Source organism: Balaenoptera musculus, chromosome 20, assembly GCF_009873245.2.
Source record: "Balaenoptera musculus isolate JJ_BM4_2016_0621 chromosome 20, mBalMus1.pri.v3, whole genome shotgun sequence".
NCBI classification, from domain to species: Eukaryota; Metazoa; Chordata; class Mammalia; order Artiodactyla; family Balaenopteridae; genus Balaenoptera; species Balaenoptera musculus.
The window spans coordinates 38,505,349-38,523,354 of record NC_045804.1 but is presented as its reverse complement, the minus strand read 5'-3'; the positions used below and the strand labels follow the sequence as shown (position 1 = coordinate 38,523,354).

At 43.7% G+C, this 18,006-nt stretch overlaps 1 long non-coding RNA gene across 1 annotated transcript; it reads left to right on the top strand.

Moving 5' to 3' along the window:
* LOC118886304 lies at positions 1-15,859 on the top strand. Its single transcript, XR_005017709.1, has 2 exons — positions 1-264; positions 13,349-15,859. It is a non-coding gene; the product is annotated as an uncharacterized LOC118886304 (long non-coding RNA).
* The last annotated feature ends 2,147 nt before the right edge of the window (positions 15,860-18,006 follow it).

The window sequence follows — 18,006 nt, the reverse complement described above, 5'->3', positions numbered from 1 at the left end:
CCACCACACTGCAAGGGAAAAGAGAATCTCTTCCTCAATTAGGGTGCCCTAAGGGAACATTTTTCAGCCTTTGTAAATCCACGGCCCTGTTGTTACATAAAAATCCATCTCTTATTCTCATTCCAGTCCTAGCCCACCCTGTCTCTCCCACTGCATGCAGCTGTAGTGCCTGGACTCAATGCATGGAGCTGCTATCTTGGAAAGGAAAGAATAACAGGAAGATCAGGGAAGGAAAGGGGAACTCCGAGTACCACCGAACTGGCAGTAAGTTTACTGTTTTTCCCACTCTGGTGTCTCCTGGCCTGGACTCCAGGCAGACAGCATCCTGGACCTGCATACCATGCAGGCAGAAGGAGCTCCCAGAGAAGCTGTCTATTTCTGGTCCTAGGATGGAGCAAGAGGGCCTGTGTAAGTCAGAGAGAGTCAGGGAGATCCCTGTTTATTGCTGCTTCTCATCTCCCACTCCAGCCCCTCGGCAATCCCACTGCAGCAGAGGCTGTCACAGCCAGGCAGGTGCCTAAAACTTCAGGGAGGGGAACCCTTGTCTCTGACCAGAGGAAATGCGGTCCCAACAGCAAGGGTGTGATGCCCATTGCTTTCTCTTGCTCTCTGGGTTTTCTCATTTGACCTCTTGATGTGATAATATTTTGTTAATAGAACTGTGACACCAGAGGGAAATTCAAAACCGTGGGAATGAAGGAAGAGCAACAGAAATGGGAAATATTTGGATAAATAGACTATTTTTCTCATCTTAAGCTTTTTATAACATGTATAATCAGTTAAAACAAGACTTATAACATTGTCTGATGGGGTCTTCAGTGAATATAGATGTAATACACATGAAAGTTACCACATAAAGAGGAAGTGTAAAGAGATTTATACGGTAGTAAGATTTCTATATTTCACTTGAATGATAAAATATTAATCCCAAACAACCTATGAAAAGTTAAGTATTTTGTAGTCGCTAGAGAAACCACATGCACACGCACACAAATTACACAGAAGATATATTTAAAAACTCACTAGGTAAACTGGAATACTAAAAAATATTCAAATAATCCAAAAGAAGACAGGAAAAGAAAGACAGGAATGAAAAACCTAGGGAACAAATAGAAAACAAAAAACAGTAGACCTAAATCCAAACATATCAACAGTTACGTTAAGTTTAAAAGGTCTAGGTATACTAATTAAAAGACAGATTGTCAGAATGTAAAAATATCCAAGACCCAGCTATACGCGTTAAAAGAAACCCATTTAAAATAAGTAGTATAGGTTAAAAATAAAAGGAGAAAGAAAAATATGCCATGCAAATACTAATCAAAAGAAATTTGGAGTAGCTATATACTGTCAGACAAAATAGACTTCAGAGCAAGAAAATTTACCAGGAATAAACATGGAAATCGCATAATGATAACAGTGTCAAGTCACAGAGAAGGCCTAACAATCCTAAATGGATATGAACCTCACAACACATCTTCAAAATACATGAAGCAAAGACTGATAGAACTGAAAGGAGAAATGGCAAGTCAGCAATTACAGTTGGAGACTTTTAACACTCACTCCTTTCTCAGTAACCAATAGGACAAATAGACCATATTCTGGATCATGAAACAAATCTGAACAGATTTTTAAGAACTGAAATCATACCAAGTATGATCTCTGACCATAATGAAATTCAGCCAGAAACCAATCACCAGAACATCTCTAATGACTTGAAATTAAATAACATACTTCTAAGTAATCCATAGGAGGTCGAAGGGGGAAGTCTCAAAGGATGTTGGAAAGTGAGAACTTATAAAATACTTGAAACTGAACAAAATGAAAATAGTATTTGATATGTGACATATCAAAATGTATAGATGCAGCTAAAGCAAAGCTTTGATGGAAATTTATAATATTTGGTACTTATTTTAGAGAGGAAGAAAGGTTTCAAACGATCACCTAAATTTCAAACTTAACTAGGAAAATAAGAGAAAAACCTAGAGCAAGCAGAAGGAAGAAAATTATGCTGAGTGAAAGAAGCCACTCTCAAAATGTTACAAACTATGATTCCATTTACATGACATTATGGAAAAGGCAAAACTTTAGGAATGGAAGACAAATCAGTGGTTTCCAGGGATTGGGATGGGGGCAGGATTCGACTACAGGGAAGCATGAGGGAATTTTGGTGGATGATGGAACCGGAATCCTGATTGTGGTGGTATTTACGTAAATCTATGCATGTGACAGAACGCATAGCACAGAATACTCCCCCAAACATCTATAATTTAAAAAAATCTCTCTCTCTCTCTCACACACACATACACACACACACTCTCTGGATCTCTCTTTCTCACTGTACAGACTGTATCTGTGTACCATTGGGTACACATAGCCAACTGTGTGCCAGGTATAGTAGCACTAAATATATTTTTAAAATATATTTTAAAAGATAGGAGTTTATCTTATGCCTAATTACAACGGTAATAATCAACATTTATTGGCTGCTTTTTATTTGCCAAGCACAAAAAAGATCCTAGATGCATTATGTTAATGCATTTCTAACACTTAAACCATCCTGTTATAAACAAGAATATATTTTGTAGCTATTTCTATTACTTAAACATTTTAACTCTTTTTGGTTCTCTGATTCTTTTGGCAAACATTTTTTTAATTTTATTTTTTATTTATTTTTGGCTGCCTTGGGTCTTCGTTGCTGCGCGCGGGCTTTCTCTAGTTGAGGCAAGCGGGAGCTACTTTTCATTGCGGTGCGCGGGCTTCTTATCGTGGTGGCTTCTCTTGTTGCAGAGCACGGGCTCTAGGTGCGTGGGCTTCAGTAGTTGTGGCACGTGGGCTCAGTAATTGTAGCTCCCGGGCTCTAGAGCGCAGGTTCAGTAGTTGTGGCGCACGGGCTTAGTTGCTCCGCGGCATGTGGGACCTTCCCAGACCAGGGCTCGAACCCACGTCCCCTGCATTGGCAGGCAGATTCCCAACCACTGTGCCACCAGAGAAGTCCCTTTTTTTTAAATTGAGATATTGTTGATGTACAATATTATATAAGTTTCAGGTGTACAACATCGTGATTCACAATTTTTAAAGGTTATACTCAATTTATAGTTATTGTAAAATATTGGCTATATTCCTTGTGCTGTACAATATATCCTTGTGGCTTACTTATTTTATATATAGTAGTTTGTGCCTCTTAACCTCCTATTCCTATTTTGCCCCTCCTCCCTTCCTTCTCCCAACTGGTAACCACTAGTTTGTTCTGTATATCTGTGAATCTGTTTCTTTGTTATATTCACTAGTTGGTGAACATTCTTAAAAGTATATACAAGCTGCAGCATGTCTTGGAAACTCAAGTTGTAAACTATAGCTGTGTAGCAGGGTGGCCAGCAGATGGAGACAGAGAACACAAAATGATTCAGACTCAGGGCCCTTACCAAAGCTGTGATTCTCAAGCTCGGGAGCTGCAGCACCTGGATTTCAGGTTGCTCTCGTTAGAGCAGTGTTTCTCAAACCTGGCTGCACATTGGAATCACTTGGGGAACTTAAAAAAAAAAAAAAACCGATTCTGAGTTTAGTGGTCAGGGGTACTTTTGCCATTGGGAGGTTTAAAATCTGCACACATGATTCTAATTACAGCAAAGTTTCAGACCCACTACTTTAGAACACACACCAACAGGCGGTCTCAAGCTGGCATGTTTCAGAATCACCTGGAGAACTTGTGAAAAACAGGTACCCAGACTGTTGTAGTCTTCATTCTTTGGAGAACCAGTGCATACTGAAATGTTGATGTATCAACTTAAGACAGTTACATATATAATCAGGACTAAATCTGATATAGTCTCAGACTAGATTCTAATATATCAGAGTAACTTCAGGCGTCAAATGTTTAAGAAAATTTTATAGGAGAAAAATTTTAATTGAGAAAACGCTAACCGTGAACTTAATTTTCCCCTGGAAACGGAGAGATGCACTGGGTCACCCCTAGACTGTCTTGTGTAACACAAGAGCAAGGCTCCCAAGACTGGGCCAGCAGGTTCCCTCGTCAGAGAAACATAGCCTACACATGGTGTCGGGTTCCAGAAGTTTATAGTCGTGTTTGGTCATTCCATGGAAGGGCATCAGGAAAAAGTAGAGCTGCTCAGGCAACCGGATTCCCAGCCTTAATGGGGCAGGCTCCCCCAATTTTTTTCCACTTTCTTTCACCAAAGCGTTTAAATTATTTTAATATTAGCGCCATCATAGATTCATTTTCTAAATAACATATATTGATTTTCCATATTATACAAGTAATGAATCTTCATTGTGGAACTTTAGGAAAAAACAAGACAATAAATATATGTAAGTAAAAATGACTGGAGATAATCACTATTATCATTTTGTATGTTTCATGATACATGTCTGTGTATGAGTATACACTATATATGTGGACTCACACACACTTCAGTTATGTTTGTGTGCACGTGAACACTCTTCCAGATATATTGTGGGAAATTAGTCTACAAAATTGCGGTCATAACCTGTATACTTTCTTGTAGCCTGCTATTTTACTTAACAATGTATCATGAGCACTAAATACTCTTCTAAAACATGACTTTAACGATTTGATAATTGTCCATAGTATCAATATTCCATAATTTATCCAGTTCTCTATGGGACATTGTTTTCCAATTGTTTGTTGATTTATATGCACTCTTTCATAGATGTTAGAATTTTATCGGGATGTGTGATGTGAGGCAGAGGTGTAACTGTGTGCCTTCCCAAGCAGTCAGCCAGGTGTCTACACCACTGATGTAGTAACCACGCCATCCTTCCCCCTGGGTTTGCCGTGCCTCCTCGCTCAGATACCACGTTCTTATATTCCTGCAGGACTATGTAAGCTTCCTAGTCTCTTCATCCTACTGCTGCTCTATCCTCGTGCTAGTCCCAAACTTCTTTAACTCTTGGGCTTTATAGCAGGAAATTCAGTAGCCAGATGACCCACCAGACAAGACTGGTTCTGCCTGGCCTTCTTGACGAGATAGGGCTTAACTCCACATTTCACTTGGGAATCTCAGACGCAGCTAATTGTTGCTGAACATTTAGTATTGACACTTAAAACAAACACCTTCTATTTAAGAGGAAGTGAATATTAGCTGTAAGAGGAAGAAAAGAGGCTTTTTTCCATTTAACAAGTGTCCATAAAGTATTTTTTCTATAAAGCGTGGCCTCTGGCCATCTACGTTCTGTGGAGTCCTTGCCAGGCCAGGAAGGCCTGGTCCTCCTCTACCTCTGGGTCACTCCCAGCGTGTTGACAGCTGAGATGGCGGGTGGGCCAGTGGTCATTCTGAGAATGAGCCTGAGGCACTGTGGGCTGATGCTGGAACGTGGGCTCCACCTTTCCAGGAGGCCGCCTGGTACATGACCTCATTGGCCTTGGCCACCCTCTACCCCCATGGCCCACAGTCTCCAGTTCTGGCCATCAGTCCCCTCTGAGCTCCGGCCCTCAGCCCAGGTCCTCACCTCTTCCTGAAACTATGACAACGGTGTCCAAGAGGGCCCTTGGTCACTGGCAGGTCTGTGGGGCTCCAGTCTCCTTTCTCACCCTGCTCAACCCATTCTCCAAACTGCCAGCCTCCAAGCTGGTTCTCCGGGGCCGTCATCAACCCCTTTACATGGCTTAAAAGAGCCTTCGTGGCTGCTCCCCCACCTCCCTGTCGTCACCAGCCCCTGACCCGTGGGCTTCAGCTGTGTGGGCTCCCGCGTGCCCAGGCCTTGGTTCCGTCCTTCAGACTGCACCGCAGTCTACACACCGCAAGTCTCAGCAGACACACACGCCATTTCCTCTGGGACGCCTCGCCTGAGCACCTGTGAAGTGGGGATGTTTGTGGTGTCAGCTCATAGGGTCAGTACAGGACTGAATGCAACAAGCAAGCCCTAGCAGAGAGCCGAGCACTGAGAAGACCTAACTGAAGGCCAGCTCTTATCGTTCCTTTTATCATGATCCTTGCGCCACTCACAACACTGGACCACAATCACCTGTTTTCGTGGCTGACTTCCAGCTGGACCAGGAGCTCCTTGAGAGCATCCCATCTCACCCACCTTTCTGTCTCTCCCCCTCCCAGCCTGGTGCCAGGCCACACCTACAGCAGGCTCTCAGCAAGTGTCTGTTGAATGAACTGTGGAGGTATGAAATATCCCCATTTTCCAGTAAGAAAACTGAGGCCTATGGACGGGAGAGTGACTTGCCCCAGATGGTGCTGCCAGTCAGAGCAGGAGCTGAACTCAGGTCCGGGAGGCTCCTTGGTCCAGCGCTGTTCCCGCTGCACTGCTATCCCCTGGAGTATGCAGAGGCCAGATACAGAAGAAACGAAAATAGAAACAGGAGTTACTTTCAAGGTTGTTATTTTTTGCTGTGTTTGTCTCTGATCTCCCCAGCTATGGTGCTCTAACAACTCAGGCCCTATGAGGAAGACTTCACACAGCTTTGCTCTCAGGTGGGGAGAGCTGTGACATTGGAGCTGACAGCAGCCTTCAGGGTCATCTGATCCACCCCCACCCCACCCCTTTACCTCAAAGGGGACCACGAACCCAGGAGGAGAAGTGAGCCGCCCACAGTCATGGCTGACGGCAGAGCCGGACTCCCTTTTCAGTGCCCCTCTTATTCATGGGAAGTAAAGCAGCGTCAGTGTAGGCAGAGCAGCAGAAAAGAGCCTAGTCATTTACAGGGCAAATGCTCCCTGGACGCCTCCAGCACCGGCAGGCAAGGCCTGCAGCCTCCAACAGGTCCCCCCAGAGACAGCGCAGCCCATGCCAGGAGGGGAGGCCCAGGAAAGCCGAGTAGGCAGAGTATCGGCAGTCCAGGCCCCACCCAGAGGGGTGTTTCAGCCTGTGCTCTTTGCTGCCTGTTGATGTGCCATGCTGTTTATAGCTTCTCCAGGGGAGGGCAATTAACTTCTCGAGCCTGGAGGTTTATGGCCAAAGACGGGACAAGAGACGTTCCACCCCACTGGGGCCCTTTGAAAGTGAATGTTTATGATTTATCTCTGCGCTGGGGCACTTTGCCTTTAGCTGCAGAAGGACTGTCCCACCCAGCCCCCACTTTCCTGCCAACACGTGCTGGCACCAGGCCCATGGCTAGAGAATTGAAACATGTAAGCCTCGAGACAGGAAATGCAGCTGGATGTGGCCCTGGTGTGGAAGATGTGTGGACTCACCAGTCCGGGTAGGGCACTGAGCAGGGCCTCTGGCTGCCCCAGGATTACTGTTGGGACTCAGGAGTGTACGGCTGGGCAGTTGGTAGGACTGCCTCCCTGAGCCCTGCCCTAAGTGGGCCAGTAGGCTTTCACCCCTTCACACCTTCATTCATCACCCTTCCCACCAACACACACAAACGCACGCCACCTACTGTGTGTCAACAGAAGGAAGATACAAAGATGAATGACATACCAGCCCTGGCCAGAGGAACTCACAGACCGGAGGGCAGTGAACATAATGTGACAGTCGGTGGGAAGGGAAGGGAAGGCTGCCCGAAGCAGAGACTCGCTCAGCGCTCAGTCAGGTCTCCAGGGAAGCATCAGGGAAGACTTCCCAGAGGAGGATGAAAAGATGGGAAAAGGCTCTCGGGAGAGGCATGGAGATGTGGCGAGCAAGCACACGGAGGAAAGTGTGGGTGGCTCAGCACGGCCGGACATGCCAGCGCCCTGAGTCAGGGAGGGAAGGGAGGCAAGAACAGGAGGTAGGTAGATGGAGGTGTGCATCCTGGGGAGTTCAGATTATATTGTGAGGGAGCCAAAGAGGAGTTTCGAGAAGAGTGCCGCTAACACAATCAGATTTGCTTTAGAAAAAGCACTCAGTTGGGAGGGTGGTGATTAGAGGGAAAGAGGCACCGTGGTTGTCCTACTCGGCTGTCCATTGTAACCACCTGGGGAGCTTTAGAAAGGCTGATGCCTGGGTCAGCCTCCAGAGAGGCTGCAGTAAGTGGTCTGGGGTGTGGCCCGGGCACTGGGATGGTGAAACTCCTTCTCCCTGTGACTCTGATATGCAGTTGAGGGATCTCGGTTAGGAAGCACTGTGGCCGTCCAGGTGAGAAGTGGAGAGGCAGTTTCCGGAGATGGAGGAGGGCACACTTTCAGGAGGAAGAATCACAGCCTGTGGTGGTTGGTCGGATGTGGATCCTTAGAGAAAAGGAGGAGAAAACAGGCAGCTCCTTAAAAGGTTAAACACAGAGTTCCCGTATGGCCCAGCAACTTAGATACACACAAGAGAAATGAAAACCTGTGCGCAAAAACTTGCATACAAATGTTCATGCAGCACCATTCACGATAGCCAAAAAGTAGAAACAACCCAAATGTCCATCAACTGTTGAAGGGATAAATAAGATGTGGTAAATTGTTACAATAGAGTATTATTCCCTTGAAAGAGGAATGATGTACTGATACATGCTACAACATGGGTGGACCTTGAAAACATTATGCTGAGTGAAAGAAATCAGTAACAAAGGAACCATATATACACATATTATATGATTCCATTTATACGAAATGTCCAGAGTAGGCAAATCTATAGGGACAGAAAGTAAACTAGTGGTTGCCTAGGACTGGGAGGGGAAGGTGAGACTGGGAGTTGATGGCAAGGGGGTGTAGGTGGGTTTTCTGGGGGGATAATGAAAGTATTCTAAAATTGATGGTGGTGATGGGAACACAACTGATTACTAAAAGCCATTGAATTTTACACTTTAGAAGGATGGATTCTAGGGCACATGGATTATAATCTCAATAAAACTGTTAGAAGGGGGAGGTGTGAGGACTGCCGATTTTACTCTGAGGAGGTCGGGAGCCTTGAGAGGGCTGTGAGCAGAGCGGTGCCATGGTCTCACTACCTTGTACAGGATTCCCTCTAGTTCTAGTTTCTCAGCCTCGTTGCTATTGACATTCGGGGCAGGATAATGCTTCATTATGGAGACTGCCCTGTGCATGTGGGATGTTTATCAGCACCCCTAGTCTCTATTGGTGCCGGGAGGACCCCCCCCCTCCACTCCTGTGTGACAACCAAAAACACCTCCAGCCACTGCCAAACATCCCCTGGGGAGCAAAAGTACCCCATTGAGAACTGCTGCTCGAGGCTGTAGGGGGAGCTTGCACAGGGAGTGGGGATGCTTATGAGAGCTTTATGTGGAGATGTCCGTGGAGCAGACAGGTGGGGCTGAAGCACCCAAAAGAGTCTGGCAGCTTCGCTGACTTCAGACTTGGAGGCCATTGGAATGAGTGTCACAGAAAAAAGAGCAAAACCCAAAGAGCTGGTTCAATTTAATTTTACTTTTTGAGCAAGTATTATGCTGAAGACATCAGGACAGATACCAAGATGAGTAAAATAAGCTTCTGACCCCACCTCACCAACACTGAAACCTCTCAGTCAAGGCAATAGTGAGGTGCAGAATGCTCTGGAAGTACAGAAAAGGGAGAGTAAATCCAACTCGTCCAGGAGGGAAATTCCATCAATAGTTGAAATATTTCTTGACCTAGACCTTTAATTTTATCTGAATTTTTATCATAAATCTGCTGCTTATTGTGTAGTTTCTACGGTTTGCAAAGAAGTGATTGCTTTTTTTTTTTTTTTTTTTTTTGGCTGTGCTGCTTGGCTTGTGGGATCTCAGTTCCCTGACCAGGGATTGAACCTGGGCCATGGCAGTGAAAGCCTGGAATCCTAACCACTAGGCCACCAAGGAACTCTCCCAGTGATTGCTATTCTGTTTCCCAGGCAAACACTGCAGTGGGGGCAGGAGGGGAACAGCAAGTGCACAGAGCATTTCTCAGCCTCTCTGACATCTCAGGAGCCACCTCCTCCAGGAAACCTTTATTAACCAATCCTACACCCTACTCCTCAGGGTCCATGTGGCATCTGGGCATGGGATAGCTCTATTACTGCAGGTCTATCCCTCCATCTCACCCCTGCACACATAAACATACACATGCAAGAATGTGACCCTTCCCAGTAAGACACAAGAGTGTTTTACTCACCTTTGTATCCCCAGGACCTAGTACAATGTGTGGCACGTGATAGGTGATCAATAAACAAAACATACTTGTAAAACTATAAGACATTGATGAAAGAAATTGAAGATGACACAAGCAGATGGAAAGATATACCGTGTTCATGGATTGGAAGAATTAATATTGTTAAAATGACCATGCTACCCAAGGCAATCTACAGATTGAGTGCAATCCCTATCAAAATACCAATGACATTTTTCACAGAACTGGAACAAATAATTCTACAATTTGTATGGAACCACAAAAAGACCCTGAATAGCCAAAATAATCTTAAGAAAGAAGAACAAAACAGGAGGCATCATGCTCCCTGATTTCAAACTATGCTACAAAGCTACAGTAATCAAAATAGTGTGGTACTGGCACAAAACCAGGTACATAGATCAATGGAACCAAATAGAGAGCCCAGAAATAAATCCAAATTTATATGGGTAATTAATCTATGACAAAGGAGACAAGAATATACAATGGGGAAAAGACAGCCTCTTCAGTAAATTGTGTTGGGAAAACTGGACAGCTACCTGCAAAGTAATCAAACTGGACTACTTTCTCACACCATGCAGAAAAACAAACTCAAAATAGATTAACGACTTAAATGTAAGACCTGAAACCATAAAACTTCTAGAAGAAAATAAAGGCAGTATTTTTTGGATATGTCTCCGTAGGCAAGGGAAACAAGAGCAAAAATAAACAAATGGGACTACATCAAACTAAAAAGCTTTTACACAGCAAAGGAAGCTATGAACAAAATGAAAAGTCCACCTCCTGAAAGGGAGAAGATATTTGCAAACAATATATCTGACAAAGGGTTAATATCCAAAATATACAAAGAACTCATACAACTCAACATCATAGAAACAAACAACCGAATTTAAAAATGGGCAGAGGACCTGAATAGACATTTTCCCAAAAAAGATATACAAGGCCAATAAACACATGAAAAGATGTTCAACACTACTAATCATCAGGGAAATGCAAATCAAAACCACAATGATATACCACCTCACACCTCTCAGAGTGGCTATCATCAAAAAGACAACAAATAACAAGAGTTGGCAAGGACGTAGAGAAAAGGGAACCTTCATTCACTGTTGGTAGGAGTGTAAATTGGTGCCACCACTATGGAAAACAGTATGGAGATTTCTCAAATAATCAATGGTTGTTGATCCCTTTACATGAAGGGAGAATCACATATGGTGAAGTTCATGACATGTACTTTTTGAGCTGAAATATGAACACTCATGAGCCTAAATGTGAAGAACACTTGCTCTTGGTCAGGGAGGGACTGGTCAGACCCGCACCAGCAGGAGGTGGTGAAGTTAGGTAACTGGCCCAAAGTGGCGGAGTCTGAGCTCTTTCCAGTAACAAGCCCACCTTACATACACAAACCCCAGTGTGTCCCATCACATGGGTTCAGATCGGAGTACCTTCAGGTCCCCACACTTTTGGAAAAAGTTTAGCAATATGTATCCCAAAAGCCTTAAAAATCTTCCCACCTAGGAATGCCACTTCTGGAATTATTGTAAGGAAACCATCCAAAATGCAGGCAACACCTACTGTATAGCACAGGGGACTCTACTCAATGCTCTGTAATAAGCTGTATGGGAAAAGAATCTAAAAAAGAGTGGATATATGTATATGTATAACTGATTCACTTTGCTGTACACCTGAAACTAACACAACATTGTAAATCAACTGTACTCTAATAAAAATTAAACAAAGAAATAAAAAAACAAAATGCAGGCAAATAGAGATGCATAAAGCTATCCATCACAACATTTTAATGGACAAAACTGGAAATAACCCAGATGTAAGACAGCTGGGCAATGGTTAAATCCACTATGGGACCTCTCTATGTTAAAGACCTTACAACCATTTAAAATGTTTATGAAAAGTTTTGAATGGTGTGGGGACACATTTATGTTATAATGTTAAGGAAATAAAATAGGCTACAAAAATTTAATGCATATGTTTTAATAACAGCTCTGTTGGTACACTAAGGAAGAAAAATTTTCCAGTGTATTAGGAGTGGTTATTTCTGAGTAGAGAGACAATGAGTGATTTTTCATTCTATTCCATATATTTTAAAAAATATTTTGTCCTTTTATTCTACTTGTTTTTGTGTAGTTCCAAGTTTTACACAAAGTGATCAGGAAAAAGTAAACATTTATTTAAAAAGAAAAAAAAAAGACCAAAAACTGAGTTACCCAGTAAATATAAATGGCATTATAAGCACTACTGTGGTGTCCAGGAGAACTTCCCCTATCTGAATGATGCCAGTTTGGACTGGGGAATGCCACCCACCAAACCCCAGGGACCACCTGCCCTATGTTGTAGTATCTGTGTAGAACACACATTATTCCTTAATAATTTTATAGAAACTAACTCAGTTTTTTAAACTTAACTACATGTATTTTAAGATAAAATTTTAACTACTCTAAAATCAAAAAATAATACCACTTTCTATTCATGGAACGTAACCACAAAAATAAATGCAATAAAGCAAAACAATATTACCAAATTCTAGACTGGTAAAGATTCTGAGCTTGAGCCCTTTTTTCTCTCTGTTTAATAAAAAGTGGGGGCAGAGGGGAGAGTGTTGTCAGGGAGAAAGGGACAGATTAGCAAAGTTTTGAGAGTTATTAAAATGTCCTAGCCCATCAACAGACCCCAGGAATCAGAAAGATTGAAAGATAATTGAAGTGATCTTCTCACTGGAGACTTTGATTTGTTTTTAATGATTTGCCCAGGTAGCACCCAAACTGCCCACTGTACCACATCCTGGGGGAAAGTGCCAGACAGTATTCCTAGCACCAGTGGATCTCCCTCAGTCTGTGGCCACTTGTCCATCTGGTTTTAAGGTCAAGGACAGGTGTTTCTACCATGAACGCCTTTCCATTCCTCTTACAATTCCAAAGTCCTACTCTTGTTCAAGACTTTGGTGTTTCCATGCAATACTCCAATGCCTTTATCATTTATTTGCAAAGCACGTTTTGGGGCTTATAAAACCATAAACTTGCTGATACTGTGCCAGTTCTGATCTGAAACAGGCCAGGCAAGTTTAAAAGGGCGAAAAGATGCCACCAGTGCTCTGAAATGGTGGAGGCCAGATAAAAGCTTAGGACACTTAAATTCACTCATTATACAGAGAGGAAACTGAGGCCCAAGAGGAGGGTGGGACCGATGACCAGTGACAGAGTTGGGTTAGAATCCGGGTCCCCGAATCCCAGTCCAGTGTCACCTCTCTGCTGCACTCCATCTGAAGTTTGCTCAGAACCAAAGTCATTGTTTGCTTTTATCATGAGAGGTTTGCTTACTTTGGAATCTCTTTCCAGCTGCAGGACCAGAAATTAAAATCAGAGACCAATAAAGAAGAGAAGGGTCCTCCTGCAAGTGTTTCTCCTTGCTTCCTTTAAATGTCAGTGACCTCACGTCTCCCTCTCCTGATTGACACCCAGCTGTGGGCTTGCTTGGCTCAAGGAAGAATCATGGATCTGTGAACTTTGGCAGAAGGTAGGGACCTCATCTCGCTCATTCAACCGACATCTAGAGAGACTCTCCATCTGCTAGGGTCCTGGTCCAGCTGCCTCACTCATAGAGGACACTGAGTCCCAGAGAGGAACGGTAACTTGCTTAGGGTCGCCCAGCTAGTAAGCAGCAGGGCTAGGCCTGGAATACAAGTCTTCTGCATCCAAGGTCAGTGCTCACTTAAAAAAAAAATGTTTTTAAAATAAAATTCTCTTTTAAACTTGGACAAGCAGAACTGTAGCATCCATGGGACCCTAAATAAAATTCATTTGTTTAATCCATTCATTCAACAAATACTGATGAGTGGGATATGCCAATATATATTGATATGCCAATATATGATTGCCTGGCAGCACTAAGGAGCCATCAGGGTTTGCGGTCATGAATCTAAAGTGTGAGCTGCCAGCCTAGCTGTGCATTTTTCTCGAACTTCATTCAGGTACATGGGGTCAGGTGCTAAGTGAGCGGAGAGTCAGATCTAACCAGGGTTGTGATTTTGCCAAAGGAGTGTGATAAAGGAAGGGGGTGAGAATTGAGGGGATGTAAAGAAGTGAGTACGATGAAAAATCATAGGATTGAAAGGTGAATTTTATTATAAAAACTGTTTTTTTTTTTTAATTTCACACAATGAATTTTGAAACCGAGTTGTGATGCACATTCAGGTTGAGATGGTAATATTGTCATCTTTGTTTGGAAGCTGTCTTGAGGGTGTTCGCTTGGGCAGGTTCAACTTGGAGACAGTGGAGGCTCTGCTTGATTTAAATTGTTGTTTGATCCAGTGCTCGACCTGAGAGCCTCAGGACTTTCCTTCCTCCGGAAGGAGCCTTTTGAGACAAATCTAGGGGCTGGTCAAAGCTCAGGAGCTGCAGCTCAACTTCTAAAGCCCTTTTATAGTGTTATTTGTATAAGTAAATAGTTGGCTTCCTATTTCAGGGAGGGATGTATTTGTCCTCAAGGCTGCCTCGTGTCCTGGGCAACCACTGGGGTGCTGGAAAGCACAACTGCTCCTCTCCTGACGTTGTTTTGAAATAGCCAGGGCAATTTGGACCCTTCAACCACAAAAATCAATTGTATACTGAAGCTGAAATACGAGCCACCCTGCTTCCCTCTCTCAGTTTTGTATTCTGTCCATCCCCTACCTCATCGTAACACTTCCTAAGAATCTGGCCTCCTTTCCACTCATTGTAGGTGCCCATGCGGACGATCTGCATTACTTGGTTTTCATTGATGTCAGCGGTGGTAATGATTAAGTGGAAACACCCCACCCCATTCAAACGTCTCCCACTTCCTGCTGATCCCCATTGCGAGCGAGAGTGCAGTGTGCCTTCCAATATTCCTCCCAAAACTTGTGGCTGGAGTGCAAGCAAGGTGAAACAGTGGAAAGCAAATCCTCTTGACTCCAGTCACACCACCACCTTCCAGCAGCTCCAAACGTCAGCCTCCTCCCCAGGCGGATGCAGTAGTCTTTGGAAAAACTCAATGGATATTTCACTACCAAGTGGTACCAAACAATAACTGAAGGTATAAGCAAAGCAGAAGTATATGCATATATAAAAGTGTACCAAGATGCACACTTCTGATGTGTTCTCTTTATGTAAATTGTAACCCAGGATAAAAATTTTAATAAAGCAGAATTCTAGAATCCTAACTAATGTAGGATCTAGGCGTGGGGGCAATCAATAATGCTATTACCCACTTGAAGATCCCAATGTTCTGGGTTGCCTTTGACAGAGGACATCAAAACAGTAAAGAATGATTGCCGATTGTTGTTTCAAAAACAGAACAATAAAAGGTAAGTCACCCCACCACCACACACACACACACACACACACACTTGCCCTCACATTCTCAATCCCTAGAATAGATTTGAAAAAGAAAAGCCCAAGAAATTCCAAGCATGCATACCTCCCCAGATAAGACAGAAATGGAAGAAAACCAAACTTTTTAAAGTAAGCATTTTGATCTTCATGCAAACATGGAGTTAATCTTGGGACAGCTAAGCACAATTACACAGATGAATTCATTGTGTGAAATGGTCATTGAGCGTAGAGAATGTTAGTGCCAGTTCAGAGTCCAAGCTCTGTAGGGGTCATACCTGAATCTGCTGAGCTGAGCACATGGAAACCTCGGTGTGCATTCAGGCTTAACCACTCTTTTTAATTTATTTCAGAGTTGCTCACTGGGGTGGCTTCAGGAAATGCAAATAGAATGTCCATAGTGGTGTGTGAAGACTGCAGGGTTTTGATGCATGTTAAAATGAAAATATAAATAAGAATCTCTGTGCCTGTATTTACATGGATTAAAGTTGTTCTTAAGATTATGGTCTGACATTTATAATCCTTTACTCTTCCAACTGGCTTTTATTCAATTTTATGCATACAGAGAGGACACAAGCTAAGCACTAGATTGGGTGTGATGGTACCCAGGTTCTAGCTCCAGTTCTGTTCAAATTCTCCAGGAATCCTGGGCTACTTCCTTGACTCTGGGCCTTCACACTTATAAACTGAGGAGTTTGGACCACATGGTCCAGCTCTAGTTCTGAGGCTACAATTCAGTGGAATTTGGAAACACCATTTCACCTCCAGGATTTTATTTTAAGCAAACGGGAAATATTTTTACAATGTAAAATGCATGTGACTCTACAGCCTGATGGGCCTACCAAACCCACAGACTTAGGGCCACAGTTGGAAAGAACTCAAGTCCCTGTTCCAACCAAGAGAAAATTCTAAACTCATCAAGTATCATCCTCCATGGTGAATGTGTGAAAGTCAGTACTACAAAGGAACTACGATATTGAGATGATTCTCTCCCTGTTTATAACCATAAAATATTTGCACTGAAAGAGTCCTTAACAAGCATGGAGACCCAGAGAGATTAAGCAACTTGCCCAAGACACACAGGCAGCAGGAGGGAATCAGGACCAAAATGTAGGTCTCCTCACTCCCAGCCTGGTCAGGACTCCTTCATGTGCCGTTCAGAGTTAGGCAATTTCACCTTTAGAATTTTTCTTTCCGGGACTTCCCTGGTGGTCCAGTAGTTAAGAATCTGCCTTCCAATGCAGGGGACATGGGTTCGATCCCTGGTTGGGGAACTAAGATCCCACATGCCACAGGGCAACTACGCCTGCGCACCGCAACAAAAGATCCCACATGCCACAACGAAGATCCCACGTGCTACAACTAAGACCCGACACAGCCAAATAAATAAATTAATTTTTTTTAAAAAAGAATTTTTCTTTCCATATTCACCAGTACCCTTCACAGGGAATGGAAATGTTAATTTTTATTTTTTAGAGTTAATCTTGTTGAAATCCACTAGAGAAATGAATATTGATGAAAAATTCACAGTTGCCTAATCTTAGGACAGTTTCACAACAGAAATGATGAAGGTCTTTGTTCCAAGCTGTCCCTGCCTCATCACCAGAAGCAGAGGAACCAGGAGACAAGAGAAGGAAAGGGGATCCCAGGATTTCTCAGGCCCAAGCAGGAGCAGCCTCAACTGCAGATGTGTGTGCTGACTTTCTAAGTCTGAATCAGAACAGGGTCCTGGCCTGCTGATGGAGCTTGGGCCTATGGAAAACAAGCTGGTCTTGGAATAAAAAACAAACCCAGGTATGTCCCACAATGTCCACTGATCTTGCATTTTTGGGAAAGACTCCCATTTCCAGCATTCTCAAATGCTTGAGCCACCAACACACGTCCCCCTAAATCAAAGCTTATGCACAAGGCACTGCACCTCTACTCGAATGCACTCGAATTTAGGGACCATATCTGCTACATGTCCACCAGGGAGAGGTGGCAGGGCCTGGAGGCGAGGGAAGGAATTGTCAGCTGAAGCCGATGGGAGTTATGCTGGTGGAAATAGCACAGAGCCAGGGGAGCCGAGTTTCACTGCTCTGAGCTGTGTGACTTGGGCAGGAAACTTATCCTTTCTGTTTCCTCATCTGTTAGGTGGGGAGAATCATACCTCCTGAAGGCATCGTTAAGGGAATTGAAGGAGAAAACATGTTCCCTTCCTCTGTCCCTTTCCTTAGCAGGATCTCTACTGAGAGATGTTACCATTTACTGAGCACCCACTAGGTTGCTCAGCTAGTGGGTGCTCAGTAAGTTCAACTTATCTTTACAACTGAAAGTGTTTTCACACGTGTCAGACATGGAAAGATATGGTACCCGAGGTAGGATGTCACTTTGACACCCAACCCTCCCCCACCCCACCAGTATTACGGTCATTTGTGAAACAGTGGCATGGCACATGGTTCACCTGTATATTCTCTGGTGTCTGTAGGATGAACTTCCCTCTTCCTCTTTTCCTTCCCAGTTCCCAGTGTATTCCTAGTGCTCTCTCCTGTAGGTGATGCTTATCCCTAACCCCTCTTACGTAGGAAAAGCAGCTTCCCATATCTGAAGGAGGAGGGACCGCACTGGACTTGGTGAGACACCCTGTCTTCCAGCCCACATGTCCCCTT